This window comes from Phacochoerus africanus, chromosome 1 (genome assembly GCF_016906955.1).
Source record: "Phacochoerus africanus isolate WHEZ1 chromosome 1, ROS_Pafr_v1, whole genome shotgun sequence".
Lineage (NCBI taxonomy): Eukaryota > Metazoa > Chordata > Mammalia > Artiodactyla > Suidae > Phacochoerus > Phacochoerus africanus.
This window is the reverse complement of record NC_062544.1, coordinates 56,052,098-56,073,003: the sequence shown is the minus strand read 5'-3', so window position 1 is coordinate 56,073,003 and position 20,906 is coordinate 56,052,098. Positions and strand designations below refer to the sequence as shown.

The following is a 20,906-nucleotide window of genomic DNA, read 5'->3' as shown; positions in this document are numbered from 1 at the left end:
GGCCGTAAAGGATTTTGTGTTTTAGAGGGGTTAATCTAGCATCAGTAAGATGGGAACTGGAAGACTTACAGGCAGAGAGGCTGGTGTATCTGTTGAGATGCTTTGAAATTTTAAAACTTAGACAACTGAAACTGCACATCCCTAGAAATGCCTAGGAATGGGTGCTGGAGATTCTGTTACCATATCTGGATGCTGCACATCCAAAAGAGACAAAGTAACTGACGCTTCTAATTTTAGGAAATCTTTCCTAAAAGGTGCATAGTAGATGTCCCCTCACACTTGGAACAGAATCAGGCCACATGCCCATTCTGGAGCCAGTCACCAGATAGTTGTTAAATAACCATTAGGGGTGGGGGGATGGGGGAAACGGATGTTGGCGAGAAAATCTGTGTAGTGACTGGTCCAGCTTAGGAGTTAATGCCACATAGTAGGTGAACATGTTTCAGAAGGCTGAACTTATTTTATTTACTGTGGTAAAAATAATTATGCGAGTAGGGTGTAAGAAGATATTTTGAAGAGAGAACAGTCATTAGCTGAATGTGGGGGAGGGGGAAGCAAGTGAGAGGAAGGAATCAAAGAGGTTTTGAGGTTGGATTTCCCCTCGAAATTTATCTATAGCAACAACAGAGAGACAGGGAGCCACTTACTATTTCCAGAAACTTGGACCCGATTCCCAGACTTAAAGTTCAGTTGTGGTTAACAATGAACACACAAAACCCAAAGTGACTGGCTCAGGCAGGACTCACAGCAGTTTACGATGTGGCAAGACAGAGGTAAGGTCAGCTAAGAACAACAGAACGTAGAAAATTCTTGTGGCTTATGGCCACTTCTTCCCCCGGAAGGTTGAAAAAGTGATAAAGGAGAACCATTATTCTGTCCTGAATTTTGATCCGTTGGGAAAAACGAGTTAAGATGAAAAGAGCAAGGAGGCGGAAAGGAGCAGCTTAAACTTTGGAGAAAATGGGGAGGAAGAGCAGCAGCTCAGTCAGACACGGACTTCAGCATTAGTGGAGTGGATTCCTAGAGATCAGAGAAAACACAGAAGGTAAGAAACTCCCAGGAGGCCAGTCTGACTACAGTTCCACTGACACAGATGGCACAGGAGTGAGAAGGGTGGCCGCAAGAAGTTACGTGGCTACCCAAGGTCATCTCTGATGAGCTTGACTTTAAAAGAATATCCATTAAAAATGGAGTCATCAGTACACAGTGGATAAAACATTGGCTGTGCGGAAATGCATCTGACTGGCATCCCTGAGGACGCAGGTTCGATCCCTGGCCTTGCTCAGGGGGTTGAGGATCTGGCATTGCCGTGGGCTGTGGTGTAGGTCGTAGACCTGGCTCGGATCCTGCGTTGCTGTGGCTGTGGCTGGCATCTGCAGCTCTGATTGGACCCCCAGCCTAGGAACCTCCATATGCTGCTAATGCAGCCCTAAAAGACCAAAAAAAAAAAAAAAATTGGCTATGGAATTTGATAGAACTGAAGGCGGGGAGGGAAATTCTGGCGCTGACTCTTGGTAGCTGTGTGGCCTTAGACAAGTTGCATAACTGCTCTGTGCCTTCATTTCCTCATCTTTAAAACTGTAAGAAGTCCTCCCCTGCTTGGTGGTTATAGGGCAAAGAAAATAATAAATGTAGATAGAGCACATGCCTTATCATAGCGTTGGACACAAAGTGCTCCATATATATATTTGTCACTGTTGTAAAAACAACCAAAAACGTGGTTATTTTACCTTTCAAATATTTTAATAAAAAGAGAGAAATTAGGAAGAAAACTGGAAACATGTTCTGTAATTTCATTTTCTAGATGTGTCTCTCTGGCATGCCCAGAGAATTCAGTCAGTGGAGAAAAATGCCAAAGGAAAAACGGCCCCCAACCAGCTTACCCCAGTTCTCCTCTCCAAGTGGAACCATTGTTAACAGTTTCTCTCTTTCTTCTTCTTTTTTTTTTTTTTTGATTTTTTAAAATTTTATTGAAGGATAGGTGATTTACAATGTCATAATAATTTCTGCTGTACAACAAGGTGAGTTGTCATACATGTACACATATTCATTCTCTTTGAGATTTTTTTCCCTACACAGATTACCACAGAATATTGGGTAGAGTTTTCTGTGCTCTTTCTTAAGATCATCTCCAGAAAAACGGTCCCCTAAAAGTTTTACATTAATTTAAACGCTAAATAAGATGCACACAAAAAATTTAAAAGTGGTGCAGTGTAAAGTGATGACAGAACCAGAAGAGCCAACACTTAATTCTCCTCCTCTTCCTCCCTCCAATACCCTTTCTTTTCTTTCCTCCCTTCTTCTCATCTCTTTCTGACTTTCATGATCTTTTTCCCACATCAAGTAGGAAGACTGGAGCTCACTGGCCTGAGAACCTAAGATCCACCCAAGAGACGAGTTCATCTGAGCACCTGGCAGATCTAAATGAGATGGGCAGGTGGGTCATGGTGAGATTTCTCTCAGGGAACTGGGAGGACCTAGGGATGGAATGATGGAAACACGGCTCATTGCATTTAAGGAGCTTTGATGGTGGAAGGGGAACTGGACCCAGATTTCAAAAAGGGCATATGGATGCCCCCAAAGAATAGACTACTAACTTCAGTATGGGCCACCTTCTAGGATGGCTCTTAAAGGAGATGTGAGTGCCTGAAAAAAAAGATCTGAAGAGCCAAACTGTACTGAACCTGCCTCACTCTCTTCTCTGACAGGTTTACTAGACCAAGAGTCAATCAGGAATTTGAAGACACTGTGAATCTGGGTGTCATGATGCAGCTGACAGTGTTTGTTAGGATATCCTTATGGAGAAATACAGGATGTGGTCTAGCAGCAAAGAGATTCATCTGGCATCCTAATTAGCCAGACAATCCGACGCAAAGGATGCTGGGGAATGGTCCATATAAACCACCTGGCTGGGGACCTGGAGGATAGAGTTCAAGGAAACATCATCCATATCATCCTGCTCCACAAGGACTTGGTCAGGGTATAGCCTTATCTGATATTTTTGATATTTTCTTTTTTAAAGGAGAACGTGGGTTTTTTTGTTTTTTGTTTTTGCCAAGCCTGCAGCATGCAGAAGTTCCAGGGGCCAGGGATCAAACCCACATCACAGCAGCGACCCCATGCTGCAGCAGTGACAATGTCAGATCCTCAACCTGCTGAGCCACCAGGGAGCTCTGAGAATGCGCTTTAATGTAACGTGTAAATAAAAGTTAACTTTTTAAAATTTTTATGGTTTCCCAAATGTCCATCGACAGATGATTGGATTCGGAAGATGTGGTATATATACACAATGGAATACTACTCAGCCATAAAAAAGAATGACATAATGCCATTTGCAGCAACATGGATGGAACTAGAGAATCTCATACTGAGTGAAATGAGCCAGAAAGACAAAGACAAATACCATATGATATCACTTATAACTGGAATCTAATATCCAGCACAAATGAACATCTCCACAGAAAAGAAAATCATGGACTTGGAGAAAAGACTTGTGGCTGCCTGATGGGAGGGGGAGGGAGTGGGAGGGATCGGGAGCTTGGGGTTATCAGACACAACTTAGAATAGATTTATAAGGAGATCCTGCTGAATAGCATTGAGAACTATGTCTAGATACTCATGTTGCAACAGAAGAAAGGGTGGGGGAAAAAATGTAATTGTAATGTATACATGTAAGGATAACCTGACCCCCTTGCTGTACAGTGGGAAAATTAAAAAAAATATTAAAAAATAAAAAAAAATAAAAAATAAAAAAATAAAATTTTTATGGTTTCCATAGAATATTTTAATATAATTTATAATACAATGCAATTACTAAAAATAATGTAATTTTTTAAATGAAACCTTTTTTTTTTTGTCTTTTTTAGGACCACACCTGCAGCATGTGGAGGTTTCCAGGCTAGGGGTTAAATCGCAGCTGTAGCCCCCGGCCTATACCAGAGCCATAGCAACATCAGATCCGAGCCACATCTGCAACATAACCACAGCTCACAGCAACGCCAGATCCTTAACCCACTGAGCAAGGCCAGGGATCGAACCCACAACCTCATGGTTCTTAGTTGGATTCGTTTCTACTGCACCATGACGGGAACTCCAAAATGAAACATTTCTTAATAAATATCCTTTTGGTGTTTCCCCATCTTTGTCAAGAGAAATTCCAGTCATCTAAGCTCCTTGTGGTGGATTGACTTCAAAACTGGTTATTCAATGATTCCTATGTGTACATCCTTTGCCACAAGACCTTGCTGTATCTCCCATCAATAGACGTCCCTGTCCCTTGAGTGAAGTAGTCTCGTGACTTGCTGCGGCCAATAAAATGGGGCAGAAGTATTGGTATTCCAGGTCCACACCTAGGTTTTAAGTGGCCGTGAGTTTCCACTTTGTTTCTGCCACCCCTGTGTGAACAAGCCCAGGCTACAGCCGCTAAATGATGAGAAGCTTTTCACCTTGACACCCAGCTGACAGCCAGCAAACTGCCAGCATGTGAGTGAGGCCATCCAAAACCAGTCAGTCCCCATCTGCCACCTGACCGCTGACTCATGAGCAAGCCCAGTCGAGATCAGACGGGCCTGGGCCACTTGAGTAGAACTTGCCAGCTGATTTGTTGACTCGTGAGCAATAATAAAAGCTTATTGTCTTCAGTCACTACGTTTTTGAGGTGGTTGGTCACAGAGCAGGAGCCAACGGTTACAGCCCATACAGACCTTCCACTTTTGCTACTCTGGTGCTCATATTTCTTTGTTTCAGCCACACTCTGTTCAAACCATTATGTTAACTTCCCCACAGCTTTGCAAATGCAAAACCCGTGCCTGGCTTATCCTGCTCCTACCTCACCCATCCTCCCCTTCCAGCAGACTCCTCTGGCTGACTCCTCCTCCTCCTTGGAGACTCATCTCAGGCCCCACCTTCACCAGGGAGCATTCCCAGAACCCCTTTCTCCACCCCTCTTCCCACCTCCTGCTGAGAGCCTCTCCTCCTGCTTGCTGCTGACAGTCCTTATTTATCCCTTTGTCACAGCACTTATCCTAAGTTAAAATCATCTGTTTACCCAGCTATCCATTCTTGCTGCACTGAGAACTCTGTGGAAGTAGAAATCTTATCCTTTATCTGTTATTCCAGCAAATGGTACAATTCTTCCCAAGTAGCTGGTGTTCCCTAAATGTTTTTTATATGATATGAATTAAGTGTAAAAAGAGACGGGGGTTGGAATGTGTGTATTTAGCCTTGAAAAGAGAAGATACAAAGGGGCTGACAAATTTAATAAAGATATTATTAACTTGGGAATAGCTGCAGGTTACCAGTTAGGTCTGCATTGGTCCAGACTACCCATTCGATAAATTTCAGCTCTTTAGCCATTCACCTCTATTGGGTAACAGGTGTTCCTCAAAGCAGGAGATGTCACCTCTGATGAAAACTGTTTTCTCTGTAAAGCATGGCTGAAAAAACACATGAAGTCTCTCTCTTAGGTGGGAACCAAGATCATGACATCCAACATCCAGGAGGCCTATCTTCCATCCACAGTGAAGTCACTGATTCTGTCATTTTCAGGAATCAGAACAAAGCAGTCCTAGACACAATGTAATGACTGCACAGACAGCATTTACTCATCACTCCAAGGAAAAGACTTCAAAGTGACATGATCAAGTCCTTCAAATAGTTTCTTTAAAGGCTGGTATATGGAAAAGAAATTTGCTCTCTCTGGTTCCAAAAAGGTGAGCCAGGAGCAATGGAGGTTGAAGTCAGACCGATAATTAATAATTAGATTTGTTTAGAAAAAAATGGAATGAACAACTGAGAAAGAGTGCCTTCTCTGGCCTTGGAGATGTTCAAAGAGAGAGAAGCCAGCAACATATCAGCAAAGTTGCAGAAAGTTTCATGCTATGAGAGCAGATGAAGTCCTCTCTCGTTAGCCATTCACCAAAAGACGGTTCTAGGTGGAAATTACCCCGTACCACTTCCCACAGGCACTCAGCACCAAAGACAACTACCTGCCCAGGTGTTGTAAATGCGTGTGAAGTTGTCTGCATCACTCCAAGGAGACTGTCTTTCATGCAAAAGCATCTCTGCCCCAATCATATTTGCTGGAAAATCCCATCCCCCGGCTGGAGTTGCCCAACCAGGAATGGATCCTTGACACCAGCCTGAATTTCAGAGATGGAAATTGTGGCACTGAGGGGTAACCGCCTCTGACCTTCTGACCACATCCTCAGAGGAACACGGGAAGCCGCCCTGCAGGGAAAAACGGTAACACGTGCTAACAGACAACCGCTATATGCCAGGCACTGTTCAAGGCACAGGTGAGCCTGCAGGAAACAAACCAGACAAAATCCCTGTTTTCATGAAATGCTTAGTAGAGGCCAGGAAACAAAGATGAGAGGCAGAGGGAGAGAAGAGAGCATACCCTGAATTTCCTGACAGACCCCTGAGACTAGCCTGTGGGTGCTGTGAGAAACCTCAATGATTCTCCAATAAATGTCCAGCTCTGCTTCACCAACTGGATTTGGTGTCTGTGATCTGCAAACCTCAAGACTTCACCTGAAATGCAATTGATTCTGTATCCTTTCTCTTCACAACCACGTTGGGGCAGGGGGAGGTGGGGAGCTTTTTAAAGATCAATAGGTCAGAAGCCAGTGGAAGAGAAGAGAACGTTTTCCTTGCCATCCTTCCATAGATTAGTTCTCAAATTTAGAGTCTCCGGGTTTCTCATTTCCAGAACAAGGAAGACGAAGAGAAGCTGCTTCCCCAGATATTCAGGATGGCAGAGCAAAGGTTATATGAGAGGCAGAGTATTATGATCTCTACTGCATCCAGGTATTATTATTATTATTTAAGATTTCTGCATAACTGTGAGATAAGCAAGGAAGTACATTCTCCACCCAGGCTTACAATAATAAATAAATTCATTCCAAAACAGAGGAAAAAAAATCTCTTTTCCCCCCAAGAGCTTACAGGCGAGAGGCAAGTCAAACAACACAGGACAGAGATAATGGCCTGAGATGAGTCCAGGAAGTTTTCAATAGACCGTGTCACCCTGTAGCTGGGTTTCCAGGGGCTTTTGAGAGCACGAGGGGAAAGCTATCTGGATGGCCCTCGGGCTGGTGTCCTCAGCTGGGGGACAGGTCTTAGGACAGTGCATACCCCGCCCTCCAAGGAGCCTCTGTTCCTCAGGCTTTGTTTTTCAATCTTCAACTTATTAAGTAAGAAATAGAAGGGAGATTAAAAAAAAAAAAAAAAAGCTTGCCATTTTGCCAAATCTGCTTTTATTTTAATGACTCCTGCAGTGAGATGCAGATCTTCTTTCAATTTTCTACTTGCTGATTAATTTCCTGTTGACTCTGAAGGTAACTGAAAACCTTCTGGATGAAGCAGAAATAGCCATAATGCAAGTGATTCTTGGTAATGGGATGCAGTCACTGGGGGCCAGTCTTTAGGGGCATCCTCTGCTCTGAGGAGGTGGGTGGTTTGGGCACGTGTTAATTTGAAATGTGTTCACTCATAAACACGGTCAACACAGAGTCATTCTTCTCCCTCTCCTAGTGTCCTGAGTTGGTGGCAGGGGCAGGGGAGGGGGGCACCCAAGCCGTGTTCAACTCTGGAGATCCAGTGCTGGTCTAAGTCGTGAGATCAGCTCTGTCTTGCCCTCATCCTCCTACTCAGATCCGTTTCTTTGACTTTTCTCATCAGTCTTGACTTTCCTCTCTCTTTCAGTTTTCAGGTCTCTAAGTTTTATGTATCCCACCCAGTTATAACCAGCTGGAAAGAAAATACTTTTATATTAGTCATGTACACTTGAATATGAATTTAAGCCCAAATACTTTCCCTGAGAGTATCACAGTAATGGACTGGTTGTTCAAAGACCCCACTCTCATCTTGGCACTATGCCAAGTGGCTGTGTTTCCTGGACCAGACACTTCATTTCTTTTTTTTTCTTTTTTCTTTTTTTTTTGGTCTTTTTGTCTTTTTTTTTTTTTTAAGGGCTGCACCCAAGGCATATGGAGGTTCCCAGGCTAGGGGTCTAATTGGATCTGTAGCCACCAGCCCACACCACAGCCACAGCAATGCCAGATCCGAGCTGCATCTGCAACCTATACCACAATTCACGGCAACGTCAGATCCTTGAACCACCAAGTGAGGCCAGGGATCGAACCTCCAACCTCATGGTTCCTAGTCAGATTCATTTCCACTGTGCTACAATAGGAATTCCTCAATTTTGATTTTTAAAAAAATTCCAGGGAGTTCCCATGATGGCACAGTGGAAATGAATCTGACTAGGAACCATGAGACTGTGGGTTCGATCCCTGGCCTCGCTTAGTGGGTTAAGGATCTGGCGTTGACACGAGCTGTGGTGGAAGTCGAAGACACAGCTAGGATCCTGCATTGCTATGGCTCTGGTGTAGGCTGGCAGCTGTAGCTCTGATTTGACCCCTAGCCTGGGAACCTCCATATGCCATGGGTGTGGCCCTAAAAAGCAAATCAATCAATCAATCAATCAATCAATCAATCCAAAATGTCAGAGGGTTAACCAAGTAATTTCTAAGTTTCCTTCCCATGAGTTTTTTTTATTCCCAGTATCAGAAGGAGATATTTGAGGAGAGCTGGAGCCTCCTCAGGTCTGTGAGCCAACCACACTGTGTTCTGCCACCTTGATCTGGATGCCAGGGGATCTGAGACACCTTCCAGCAACTGAGATCCTCTGTCTGCAGATTTTCTCTCTGAGAAAGCCCCTGCATGATTTTATGCACAAAAAGTCACATTTGTCTTTCCGGGCATTTGCTCACACCTGAAGTTCTCCATATCAACTTCCTAAAGCTCATCTCATCCAATGTGACCATCCAATGTGATGTTAAACTTCAACCAAACCCCTCTCTTTAGGACTGCCGGTCCTCTCCTGTCTGAGGGGTACGCTGCCCACGTAGCTCTTCAGACAGGACCATGGCTGCAACCTGGGCTGCACATTAAATCCCTTGAGGAGCTTTTAAAAGCCCTGTTCCCAGGTCACCTCCTAGACCTCTTATGTCATCCTTTCTCCCTGCAGTGGACCAGACAGCAATTTTCTGAAAACCTCCTAATTTCAATTTTCCTCAGAACTGAGGGCAATTTTGAAGACATAAGCAGGACCCAAGGAACATCTGAGGTGGAGCTGTGTCTTCTAACCCCTACCTGGGTGAAGGAATTATTCTCCCTTACCTTCCTTTTTCTCAAAATCTTTGTAGTTTAAGGAGTCTCTTTTTTCTTACTCTGTGTTTCACTGGGGAAGTCACACTTTGTACTGCCTTTTATCTCCACCTCTTGTTTTACCTTGAACAACCTACATGTCAGCCTCCTGGGTACCCCAGTCCTTCAGACTGTAGGATCTTTTTGTTCTTCACTATGTTAAAGTTCTTTAAGCCTACTGTTCACCCAATATATCTGAGCATTCCTAGGGGGCCCTAAGTTTCCACTGATCCCGCTTCTTGCTTCCCCTAAACGTTTCCTCTCTACTCTCTGTCCCATCTCCTGCCACCATCATCATCTTCCTCATTATCTTTCTCTGTGATGAGCAGCAGCGCTCTTCCTTCATGCCCTCAAAGCACAACTAACAAAAGACTCTAAGTGTCACTTTATGAAGAGTTTGGTGCTAACGAAGGGAATTCCCACGCAGACCAGCAGGCTTTAGCTCAGAGAACATCCCACTGCACCATCATCAAAACCAGCAGCCATGGAAAATTCCAGCCACATAGACTTATTTTTTATTTTGGGGGCCACATCCACTCAAAAGCCCTTTTCACCTTTTCTCTTATTGTTATTCTCCATTCCCCTAAATTACTTATAACTTTTTTTTTTTTATGCAGGGAAATTTACCTCTCAACATCTTCAGCTAAACTAGCCTCTGTTGACTTGAGCACATCCCTATCCTCATTCGCTTGCTTAAAAAGAGGCCCAGAATGCAGACAGATGCACTGTGATTAACGTAAGATGATCCTTTCAGCCAGGTCACTTTTTTGAGAGACCATCCACGTGTCTGCCCTCTTTGTTCTGCTGCCCCCATTCTGGTCTGAACTCACTTCTTTGATTTAATAATCGATCCATGGCTGGGTAGCCAGACCAACCACTACATGACATTTCTACCAGGTGTTGCTGGGGACAGCAGAACATCAGAGCTGGGGGGGACCTAAGGAGGGTCCAACCGCTCCACTTAAGGATGTGAGACCAGTCCTATAGTTAGCCCCATTCAACAGATGTAGAAACTAAGGGTTGGAGAGATGAAGTCATCTAAGCAAGGTAACACAGATGGACCTGGGACCCCGACACAGGCCTTCCAAGCCAGAGGCCTTGCAACCAGACCCTAATTCCACCTCCTTGCTCTGCCCCCTGAAACTTCCTTTTTCAGAAATCCTTCTCTCACCTGCCACTCACAATCTGAGGGCAGAAACTCTCCCCCAACTTCTCATCACCCCTTCCACCTTCTCTAGCACCATGACCCAGACCCCAATGCCAGTCATTTTTGTAAAATATAGCTTTTTTGCCTCTGCTTCCATCCCCTGACCCTAAAAGAGATTGCCTGTCCCCTTTCTCTGTCACAAATATTGATACAGTCTTTTTTTTTTTTGCTAATTCCCACTTTTAGTTTCCTTTCTGGCTCCAGCTATTTTTGGACCTGAACCACTGAATTTCCAGCCTACTTTGTAGCCATCTGGACTCCTCCTACTCAAAAATATTTAGCATAGTATAAGGCAAACCTCTGTCCTTATCTGCTCTGTTCTCATCCCCAGTCTTCCAGAGTATAATCAATCATCTCATTATCTTGCTCAGAAAAGTCTTCATCAAAGGACTTTGCATGTTCTTTTCCTTCTTTACACCAAACTCCATATATATATAACAACAAAGGATTTAGATTATTATATAAGCTTAATGGGTAAAGCAGTAACAGAGTTTGAAAGGACTGACTCTGATTTGGAAAGAAGTTCTACTATGGGTGACATGCTATCAAACAGCATTGCACGCTACATATAAATCATTCATGAAAGACAGAGTCAATCAAGGTGGCAAACTAAATTGTCATCTATGTTAAGAAATTGCCAGAACTACCCCAACCTTCAGCAAACACCATCCTGATCAGTCAGTAGCCATCAACCCTGAGGCAAGACCCTCCACCAACCAAAAGACGACGACTTGCTGAAGGCTCAGATGATGGTGAGCATTTTTTAGCAATAAAGTATTTTTTAATTGTATGTATGTTGTGTTTTTAGGCATAACCATATTGCACACTTTACAGACTAGAGTATAGTGTAAACATAACTTTTATATGCACTGGGGAACCAAAAAAATCCTTGTGACTCGCTCTGTTGCAATATTCACTTTACTGCTGTGGTCTGGAATTGAACCCGTAATATCTCTGAGGTCTGACTGTAGTACAATTTAGCAATGGAACCCAGGGCAAAGAGGAGCCAAATCCTCCCCTTAAAATAAAACGCCCGCAACACTACTTTGCATGAAATAGAGTCAAATGTTTGTGGATAGGAAGAACACGCCTTTTTTGTGCTAATCAAATATTTACACATGAAAGGAAGTTAACCCTTATTAAAATGAAGTGGGTTTAATTTTGAACAAAGAGAAAGAGTAAGTCATAAGCCAGAGTGGAAGCCCTTTCTGTCTTTCCTGTTGGTCAAAGTTCACCTCTGTATATACCGACCACCCCCTTAGCCAGTCATTTCAGAGATTGAAATTGACCCGATTTGCTGCTGAACCAGCAAAAGTCAGACCAAAGAGAAAGGCCATTACAGAGAATGCAAAACACAAGAAAGTACCAAATGATATAAGAATTGGTTATTTTTCTAGAGTTTTTATCTTGGCAAAAGGTTAGAAGCAGGGATATGAGAGTGTAAATCAGGATTAACTTCAGCTATACAAAACAGAAATTTCCAAAATAAGAATGACTTAAAGAAGAAAGAAGAATGTCTCTGTCATGATTAAGAAGTCTGGAGGTCACCAGAGACTGTTGGTAAGTAATCCATAGATGCAGGGAAGTGGATCCTTCTCCGTGCTACTCTGCCATGTGCGGTCCCCATTTCCAAAGCAACATCCCCATCCAAGTGGTTGCTGGAGCCCCACTCATTGCATCTCTCTTCCAGTCAGTAGAAAGGAAAAAGGAGAGAAGAAAAGCACCCGCTCCTTCATTTAAGGGCACACTGTGGAAGCTGCACACACATACATCTGCTAACGTCCACTGGCCGAAAGAGAAATGTAGAGCCAAACCTGGCTGCCAGACAGTCTTTATTCTGGGCAGCTTAGTGTCCAGATAAAACCAGGCACTTAAAAGGGGAAGGGGGTCCTACTGGTAGACAAGTAGCCTTTTGCACAGGTGCAGTGACCTGCCTGCCCCTTCAAAAGAGAACTCACTGCCCCAGCTCTTGGGAGTGCCATCAGCAGACACCTTCAGCTCAGCCCTGCAGGTCAGCCTGTACCCGCATGGAGCTGCCTGGCCTAAGGGCTTACCCACGTTCAGTGACCGATTGAGATGGACACATGGAGGCTGGCCTTTCAGCCCAGTGTGGGACAACCCTGACAGGCCGTTTTTCACTCCAGAGCCCCCCATGGAGTTGGCTAAGGTTGTTACTAGGGAACTTTGAAGTTCAATTTCTCCTTCATCCCCATCCCAGCCCGGCTCCTGCTCCTCTTCCACAGCTGTTAATCCCAAGCACACTGCCTAGTCAACATCCTGTGCTCCAAATCTGTTTCCCAGGGAGCCCGACTGCAATGACAGGGAGATGAGAACTTCAAGAGAAAAGAATACAGGAAGTAAAGAGAGGGAGTCAGTTGTTAGGGAAGTGCATGTGGGGCCCCACGAAGCAGCTGTCCTCTCCAGAGAAACAAAATCTACAGGGTGTGCGTGCGGGCGTGCATGCATGCATGCATGTTAATATAAAGAGGCTTATTATAAGGAACTGACTCACACAATTTCCAGCGGCTGGTGAGACCCGAGTCTGCACGATGGGCAGGCAGGCTTGAGACCCAGGGGAATCGATGGTACAGATGAGGTCCAGAGGCAATCTGTTGGAAAATTCCCTCTCGCTTGGGAAGGCTGGTCTTTGTGTTCTACTTAGGCCTTCAACTTATTGGATAAGACCCATCCATGTTATAGAGAGCAGTCTGCTTGCTCGAGTTTACAGATCTAAATGCTAGTCTCATCCAAATATGCCCTCTAAGCCAACACATAAAATTAACCATCAGAGATGCCCTATCAAGGCCCAGCAAGCTCCCTTCTGGAACCTCCATAGATCTCCTCCCTTCACCCCCCACCCCATCCCATACACACAAACACATAGATGCAGACACACACATACACACATGCACTCACATACATGCATATACACAGGCCTAGCCAGTGGACCTTTGCACCTAAGAGGTACAAGTGAGCAAACTGCCTGATTTCAGCATCCTCCCACAAGCCGTATAAAGTGATACAACTTTACAGAATCCTTGGGTAAATGATCATTCCAGGCATTAAATATTAACTTCAGGAAAGGTGAGGGAAGTTGGGATCCAAAAATACAAAAAGAAGAGTGTCTCCCTACATCGAGGACAGAGATGGCAGCAGCTGTTTAGTGGATTAGTAGGTCCTGGCCCATGCATGTGCAAACAATAGCTGAGCCAGAGAAGGTCTTTCTTCTCTACTTTCCATTCTCAGGTGAGAACAGAGAAGAAAAGGCCATCCCTGGGGCTTTAGGAGGAAAGGGCTGAGCCACTGCCCAGCACAACGTCCTAGCTCAAGGCCAATCTAATTCCATCCATTCTTCAACTATCTTTACCCTTATTTGACCTCATATGACTTCCTTCTGTTCTGTATCTATCTAAGTTCAGTGCATATTACAAGTTGTTTTTGTCTTCTCTGTTAGGTTACTGGCAACCCAACCAGGAAAGTTTTATATTTACCTAAGAGGGTCAAGGATGGGTTTACTTCTCACGTGCACCCAAAAAAATCAAGACCAAGATCCTATCATCGGAAATACAGATTATACCAGAAAGGATGTTGGTTATGTGTTACCATGACTTTCCTGTCCAAAATATGTATTTTTTTTCCATAAATGATAGTGGGAGATTTAGAAAATATTAATTGCTGGTCCTCCATATCCTTGTTAGAATCTACCCCAGACGCAACAAAAGAAACTTGGAAGACTTGGAAGATAGTTTAGAACTGGGCAGCTTGAACTGATTAAAAAGACCAGTCCTCCTGGGAAACTGAGACTCAGAAAAATAACATGATTTTTCCACAAACAACTAGTTAGTTGTGGAGCTGGGTTTTAAACACAATTCTTGACCCATATGATACATCATAAACAGGACTCAGGTTTTCTTGGCTTCTTATTCCTATTCAGTAACCTGCTGTTTTCACAAAATCAGTCTCACATGCAAGTGGGACTTTCCACTGTTTGCTAACAGATTGGCAGATGGTACTTAAACTCTCACTGAAACCCTTTTCTCCTCATGACATCTGTGATAGGAGGGTTGTCAGTGTCCTTGCCAGGCACAGAGCAGGACAGTACTCTGCTCATGTTTCCCGATTCCTTGGGGTCAGCCGAAATTGCACCAGCCTTTAGGCATTTGCAATACTTGACATGTTATCAGATTATATAACAGTCACCCCTGCCCACCCCAGGCCCCCATCAAACGTGCAATCAGATACATCAAAATGACTTTTTAAAAATACCCCCTTGAAGCAAATACAGCTGCGTTTCTGGTGTTGCAAACCAACAAAGGCCCTCACAGCCCCCTCCCTCCAGGAAAATTAATAATACATAAGGGTTTTCAGGAATTGCTAGAAGTATGACACCCACCCTTTCTAGACTTCCCAGAAGAATCCTGATTTCTTTCTGACAAATAAGTTCATTAAGCATAAAATGAAATTTGCTTTGATTTTTAGCCCTTTGTAAATGTTGCATGTCCATCAAACCATTCATCAGAAAAGGAAAAAAAAACCCTGAAAACCTGTGTTGGACCTTGCATCCTGATAGTCTGCTTGGAAACGTGGGGGCTGTAACTTCCCATTCTAGTGGGAAGAACGAACTAAAAGAGAAGAACCTGCAGACAGAGCACCTCCACCCAGTCCTGGTCCCTGGCTCCCTTCTACCTGAGCCCCAGGTCACTGACTGTGGGTGGTAAACACCAACACTCCACACACTCATGGGCAGTGCCCTGCTTTCTTCCCACAAAGCAAATTCCATTTTGCCTTTTGCAGAAGATGCATCTGACTCATTTTCCCCTCTGAGGGTCAAGTGATGACTGATTACGGGCCACAAATGCAACTGAGTCATGAGTGGAGAATCGCCAGTTGGGCCCATTCAATCATATTGAATTGCACCTTGAAAAAATAAGTTCTGTGAAACCCCAAACCCGCAAAAGCAACTTGACAGCAAGGCCCAGACCACAGCAGCCGTGGAGGGCATCTCATCCATCACTGTTCCCTGGGTCATTTTCCCTGAACCCCATCCAGCCCCTCTAGTTGCATCTCTCTCTTTTTTTTTTTCCCAACTGAAAAAATAATAATAATATAGATATTTAATTTGGGGGGAGTTCTAAATACCATTTCTTTTTTATTATTATAGTTGTTTACAATATTGTATTGGTATCAGGTGTGTGGCATAGTGATTCAGCTTTTTTTTTTTTTTCCAGATTCTATTCCATAGGTTCTTACAGGAAACTGGGTATAATTCCCTGTGCTACACAGTAAATCCTTGCTGCTTGTCTGTTTTATGTATAGTAGTTTCATTCCTCCCTTCTTTCTGTGCCTCCCTTTCCCTCTGCACCCCTGCGCCTCCAGTCTGGTCAGATTTGCGTGTAGATGTGTGAGCACAATTGGTTTCTCTCCTCCTCAAGGCTGCTGTCAGTTTCTGGCTGCATGAACAAGAATGTCACCAACAGCCCTGAGCCAGAGCAGCCTGTGCTCCCCACCCTTTCTTCCTGTCACCTTCCCGTTCACTTCCTGTGAGTTCTGACCCTTTCTTGGGAACATTAATTAACCATGATGCTTTTTTATCAGGATTCTAGGAAAGTGGATTTCCGTATGACTCACACTTCTGCAGCTTAAAGCGGTATTTACTACATTTAATTGAGGCAGATGAGTTTTTCCCTAGATGCTCACTGTGTGGATTTACAACCATCTGTAACCATTCTGGGAAAGAAAAAATAAAAATCAACACCACTAGTTCTTCAGGAGGCTTTGCCATATCACTAAAACTGAGTGAAAACATATGGGATGCTTATCTTTAAATGATCTCATAAATGTCTCTACCACAGAATGCAACAGATTTCCTTTACAATGCTTGCTTGGTTTGAGAATAAAGATAACACCACCCCTAGAAATTGTATTCTCCCACTCTTTGCTTGATAAGAGAGTGCTTTTACAGCCTATATTGTTATAAGCTCTAAGGGAGTTTACAATGTATACAATCATGAGCTTGTTAAATAAACTATGTAAATTTATGTGGAGCAGGGTCTGAATTAATTCAGGCCTAAATAAATCAAACTCTAGCGAGACCATGATTTAATTAAAAATTGACAATATGACTCATGGCACTTAAGTTTACTGATGTTTACTGCCAAAAGAAGCATCATTGTTATGACAGAGATAAATGCTAGAAGGGTTGATAGATTTCTCAAGGTTAAAACAGATAGAGGTATCAAGATGAATGTGGCATGGTTGAGAATTCCCGTAATTGCTCAAATAAATGTTGTTTGGGCAGTTTCAGAACAAGTAAAGTCACAAAGCAGTCATGAAAATCCATAAATGTGCATCTTTATTTTTCAGCTTTCCTCCCTCTAGTTTAGGTTTTTAGTTTCTCTTTACCTTCTTGTGAATATATCTCTATATAGGTATAGATATCTAAATATCTAGATATAGAGGTCTTGCGAATTTTTTTTTCAAAAATATACATAATATATATTCAAAAATATATTATTTTTTCAAACTTAATTTTTGTTCCTGTTTTAACCGTATGTTTCTCTTTCTTTCTTTTTTTTTTTTTTTTGCAATATGTTCCCTGTTTAGTGCCATCCATATTTGTGTCTCAGCTACTTGTGCAAGTTTGTTTATGAGGCTTCTGACCTGGAACAAATGCAAATGATCTTTCAACTGGCTAAGGGCCCTTTTTGGCCTGCCGTCCCCGTCAAGGCCCCAGGACCACTGGCAGGTATTCCTACTTGGGAAGCAGATTTCAGGAGAGGGCAGCGCCGGGAGGCGTGCAGGTGTGTTTCTGAGCACACATGCGCAGTACGCATGCACACGCTGGCGTACTTGTGCTTATGGAGATAGCGGGACAGTATATGAAATCCAGGTTCTCCCAGAAAGCTAAGGGCACACAGCCTCGGCCATCACAGATCTGTATCTGACTCCCAGCTCCAAACAACGCAGGTGGAAATGAGGCTGTGGTCCCACAAAGACACCGAGTAAGCAAGGTATGTTTCCACCCTGGCTCTCTCCTGTCTTTGCGCAGCCCACCCCCGCCCCACCCATGACCGGCTCCTCCCCAGCATTCTCTCTCAGCGGTTGTGCCCTCTTGCAATGGATTCCTTCACAACTTTTCTAATTAAAACCTTTCCACCACATTTGTGTTTTAAGGAGAGTCTTGAATGCCTTCAGGCAAAAGAGTCAGTAATTTAGGAGTTTCCGGCCTCTGGCAGCGTGGAAAGGAGATTATCCTTTAGAGTCAAAAGTTCCTTTGGTGTCCCCCACACCATCCAGGGCTTCTTGGACCTGTGCTCCCCACCTCCCTTGCAGCAGGGCCCGCTATTCCTCTGCAGCAAGCAGGCTCTGAGAGCTGCAGGGAAGGAGAAGGGAGACTGGGAAACACTAGGGATCTTGGGAGGACAAGGATCAGGGTTTGCCTAAGCCCTGACCTTGCTCAGGAGATGGGAGGAAGCTGGTGTAATTTTTGAATTATTGTCCCTTCCTTTTATTCTTGAAGATGAGCATGGTCCTTCCTCTCTACATTCCGGAACACCTTTCAGGAGATTCAGATGGAGAGAAACACAATATTTAGCACCAAGATTAAGATCCTCCAGAATGTGCTCAAGGATAGCCAAACCCAGGGTCTAGACGCTTTCTCACTGCCAGCTGTGGTCAACCAAGGAAGGTGAAGGGAGCGGAAAAAAAAAAAAATGAAACAGTTCATAAAATGACTGAGGCCAGAGTCCTGGAAAATAGATCGCGCCTCCTGTCAGTGGATCTGAGGATTCTGACTAACTGAAGGAGAATGACAGCCACTGAAGGCTTCTCCTTTGGCTTCCTATCCTTCCACAGGAGGTGGCCACCTAGCAAGGCCGGTGCATTAGCCAATGGCGCCACCTAGCAAAGCTAGAGGGAACTCAAAAAACTCTGAGCTCGGAGGTTTTAGGGGGTTTTTTTTTGTTTTTTTTTCCACATCCAGAAAAGGGGGTTTCCATTTCATTCATGGAGTTCTGGGAAATGGAATTTGTATAAAACCTTTATTGCACATGATGGAAAACATTTATTAGCATCTAATGAGAGAATCTGGCCTAAAAGCAATTGTAATAAAAGAAGAGGATAAGAATTTCATTCTCTAAACTTGCCATTTTTTTTCCTAATAACAGCTATGACTATGCAGTTTTTGCTTCAAGAAGAACTTGATTCTGCCTTAAGTTACAAATTCTGCCTTACATTATACACTTGTTCAATGACCAACAGGCACTCGTTCTCCTGTTTTCTTTTCTTTTCCTTTTTTCTTTTCTCCCCTAGGTCAGGTTTAGCTTTGGATAATGTCTAGAAGTCCTGAAGGGAACCAAAACGCATCAAAGACAGATTCTATGGGTAAATTTAGATACCCAGTCAAGGGACGTTCTGACAATTTTATGATGTCGCTGTGGTTCACCATCCACCCCCCACACACGATGGGTTCGGGAAAGTAAGATGAGATGTCCCCTGCCCCAACAAACCCAGCCCGATGAAGACACACATGCTAGAACTGCAGCCTATCAAGAGAGCCAGATATACCCTGGCTCCATAAACTACATGGCTCTGCCCAAGAAGTTGGAGCCTCCCTTCTCATCTGAGATGGATAAAGCACTGAGGAAAACAGACTCATGGTTGCCTCTAAAGCTTCCAGGAAAAAGTTGTTTTGGTGACCACACTGGGAAGAGACAGTCTTTGCCTTTAAAGACTCAGGAGAGCATGAATGTTGTAAACATGGTCTCTGGAGCCAAATGCCTCCTGCCTCAGTTCTCAACACAATGAGTATAATTCTAATATTGATTTCATAAGGTTTGGGTGAAGATTAAATGAGATAAACCAAATAAGGGCTTCAGATAAGGCCTGACACATAGCAGGCACTTAATAAATATGAACTAATGTTTAATTATCCTATAATTTAAAGGAACAACCTGAGTCTTCTTGCACTGAAGCAGTCTTTATTAGCATAGCAAATTGTGCCTGTGTAGAAAAGCTCAGTGACAATTTCTTTGGATATCCCCATATAGGCAGCAGAAACAGGAGGTATACAGACAGCTTTTCCAAACATTTTTTAGGAGAAAGTGTGCAAAAAAATTTGAAGACCACTGATCTATCTCAATGGATGTCCAATTAATGCTGTTAGCTGACTGACAATCAGCGTTTGGTCCAAACCACAGCGCCATCTCAGGTTGCTTCAAGTGAACTTTCTTGAACAGTCCTATGGCAGTATAAGGCTTCCTATCATGTCTCATTTATTAGTTTGTAAGTTTCTTGAGTGCAAGCATCCTGCGTGGCCACTCAATGCTCTCAAACAACTAGAAAGTGTTATGCTGGAGTCCTTTGCAGCGCAGCAGGTTAAGGGTCTATGTTGTCACTGCAGCAACTTGGATGGCTGCTGTGGCGAGGGTTCAATCCCTGGCCCAGGAACTTCCACCTGCCTCCAGCATGGCAGAAAGAAAGAGAGAGGGAGGGAGAGAGGGAAGGAGGGAGGGAGGAAGGAAGGAAGGGGGAAAGAGTTAAATCATTTTGGATTAAATACCTAGACAATTTGGAAAGCGGTGCTTTTTCTGAAGCATAGTGCTATGCTTAAGAGTCAGATATTATTAGTCAACTAAGTTGACCCTATAGTCAAGTGAAAACAAGTCTTAACTTATGGCACATATCTTAAGGGTCAGCCTCTATGTATTGTGATTGACTCTGAGCCACTATTGTCTTCCATCAATGCCTCACAAGGATCAAATTACAACACAACAGCCCATTTCTTAGGAAGTGGCAAACTGATGCCTTTTCCAGCAAGGTGTGCCTGAAGAATTTACCAGAAAGCCTTGACATGGTGAGTTATGCCAGTGAAATAGCACTTTATCTTTAGGAGACATGGAATAAACATCAACATACAAGACTTTTAAAGATGAAGCCAAAGTGCAATGCTTTCCTGAGCTTCACTGACCGAGATAAATGAGGCTGTGCTCAGGCCCTGGTGGTGGGAAAAATGGCTTGACAAATTTTGAATGTATTGTATCTCTTCATGTGGCTTTTTTATTTAGCCCTAATTAAACTGCAAAAAGAAAAACATGATGAATATTAAGTTGATCTAAAAGCAGAGTATCACACTCTTCCTGACTTTTAATGTTTATCCTGCAGCCATATTGCATAATCACAGACTCTCATCTGAACTGGATCAATAGTCCTCAATGACTATTCTACTTCTTACAAATTTTTGTAGGTGGGAAGACACGGATAGATGTAAAAGGCTTTTTTGACTCCTCTATTCCTATAGCATTTGCTTCCATCTAGCTGCAATGTTTTGTATCAGGCATACACAGAAATACCGTCTTCATTGTTTTATAGGGATGTATGCATGTAACAGCAATTGCAATCCATGAGATCTTCTGACTTAAGGAACAGCTCTTTTTAAGTGAAAACTCTATTTGTGGCAATTTGAACACAGGATCTTCTTCCACATTGT

General features: G+C 43.5%; 1 long non-coding RNA gene across 1 annotated transcript; it reads left to right on the top strand.

Annotated features, from left to right (window-relative positions):
• Positions 1-728: 728 nt before the first annotated feature.
• On the top strand, positions 729-3,033 carry LOC125119559 (uncharacterized). The gene is made up of 3 exons (XR_007133116.1): positions 729-1,045; positions 2,345-2,437; positions 2,709-3,033. It is a non-coding gene; the product is annotated as an uncharacterized LOC125119559 (long non-coding RNA).
• The last annotated feature ends 17,873 nt before the right edge of the window (positions 3,034-20,906 follow it).